Consider the following 2308-nt stretch of genomic DNA (forward strand, 5'->3'; position numbering starts at 1 on the left):
CGTAGGGTATGAGTATTCCAGTTTCTCCACATCCTCTCCAACATTTTTAATGGTGATGTTTCTGTTTGTGTTTTTAATTTTTCTATCAGTGGTGGGGTGGTATCATTGTTGTTTTAATTTGCATTTCTCTTATAGCTTGTGATCTCGAGAATTTTTTCATATGATGATGGTTGGCTGCCTAGGTGCCATCTTTGGTGAATTGTGTGTTCATGGTTTTTGCCCATTTTTAGCTGGATCATTCATGTTTTGTTGTTGAGATGTTGTGGTATTTTTTATCAATTTTCTTGAATACAAGTATCCTCTGGTACTTAGTTTTTATGTCAACTTGATGGTACCTGTTTTGAGGTGGGAGTGGAGTACATTATGTCCATCAGGTTAAGGCCTGAAGATCACTCCTTGGGGGGTGAGCCTTTTATAAGGGAGAAACTGGAAACTTGACCCTTTCTTTCTTGCCCTTTGCCTTCATCCTTGCTGAGACTCTGTGTCTGCCTCCAGGGGTGCGTCCATGTGGGCTGCCAAACCCTGAGAGCTGTCAATACCCTGCCGCTTTTCCACCAACCTTGGATCCATTCAACTCTGCACCCACCAGACTGTGGTCTTCCTGCATCTTGGTCACCTTCCTGTGTCATCAGCCTGCAGTTATGTGAGTCTGTCATGTCAGAGGATATGTGTTTAACATGTAATTTGCCAGTTCAGTCTAATCCCTGTTTCACTTTTCTTCAGGCAACTTTATTAATTCTTATTCCTATTTTTTACAGTAAAACAATTATGCACTTAAATTTATAAATTATTAAGTATATGTGCTTGGTAGTTACATAATTTCATTTCAATCTGAAGATGTGTGTGTGTGTGTGTGTGTGTGTGTGTATGGGTGGAGTTAAGCCTGTCAATGAGGTCACAGCCTTGTTGGCATGACCTCTTCCAAAGGACAGTCCTGGGAACCATCCCCTTTCTCTCTACCTTCTCTCTACCTTCACTGTTCAGCTGGCTAACCCTGGTTGCTGCAAGTGCCCCAGAGATGCATGCGCTGCCTTTGAATCTGCAAGAGTTTGTACCCATGGACCTGTGTTCTTCCTTCATTCTGCATCATTGCATGTGGCTTTGTGGGTCAGAAGAGGGACTTATGGGCTGGTATTGGACTGATGGACTTGAATCAGACTGGGCTGAGATGTTTTCCTGATAAACAATTACTTCTTGATACAAAGCTCTTTCTTACACATACTGTATATGAGTGTCACTGGATTTGTTTTTCTAGACCACCTGGCTTACCTCATGAGCTTATATCCCTAAACTTTCAATTATGAAAACAAAATCATACTTAGTCCTCAAAAGGCATGATCAGGTGATCTTTGTAATTGTCACCTCTTTGAGAAAGGCCCTGTTTAACTTCCATGAGGGTGTTCATGATCCTTGATAAGGGTTTAGTAATTAATTCAAGAAACCCAAGTTTCTGTTTCCATGGGAAAAGAGCTTAGTTTAGGGAAAGAGCATCTATTTTCTGAGTTTTGCTAACATATATTGAGATGTGTTTACTTGCATTTAATTCCATTTCCATTTTTTTTTCAGAAGAGAACTAACCTTTAAAGGAAATTTTCTTCAGGAGAAATAATTTCAAGGTAATTCTCAAACTGTAATGAAATGAAAAGACCTTGAATGCTAATTGGCCGAGAGTTATAATTATATTGATGTTTGGATTTAAAATAAAATTTCAGATGTTAGAAGTGATACTTCAAAGCAAAACTCACTTACCACCGAGTCAATTCTGACTCAAGATGACCTCTATAGGGTTTCTGAGACCTTCTAATTCTTTACAGGAGCTGATGGTGGCTCTGAACTGCTGACCTATAGTCCAACACTTCCCTAGCAACACCAGCAGGGCTTTAAATTAAACAGTGATTTATTACCGTTATGAGTAGTATCACCAGTTCTTCAGTGCTCTTGCATGTCTTAATTCTTAATATTTTAATAGCTTTAAAAATAGTTTATACAACTGTAATCACTAAACCAAAAACCAAACTCTGCTGTTGAGTCTATTCCAACTTATAGAGACCCTATTAGAGAGGTTAGAAATGTCTCAGAGTGTGTTCAAGGCTGAAATCTTATTGGAAGAACCGTAGACCTTGAATGATCTCTGTATGTTTTCAAATCTGCAACTCCTTTTTTTATAAGTCTGGCAGTTACATAATCTGTCAACTTGCGAAGCGGTGGAGTCTAGCCTGTCAACCAGGTCGCAGCTTGATGACCTCATTTGGAGGTACTACAGAGATTAATAGTTCACTGGAAGCCAGATGCGCTCAATCACTTCTCC

The sequence above is a fragment of the Echinops telfairi genome, unplaced genomic scaffold, assembly GCF_000313985.2.
Source record: "Echinops telfairi isolate 266 unplaced genomic scaffold, ASM31398v2 ScPeMD7_7472;HRSCAF=8510, whole genome shotgun sequence".
NCBI classification, from domain to species: Eukaryota; Metazoa; Chordata; class Mammalia; order Afrosoricida; family Tenrecidae; genus Echinops; species Echinops telfairi.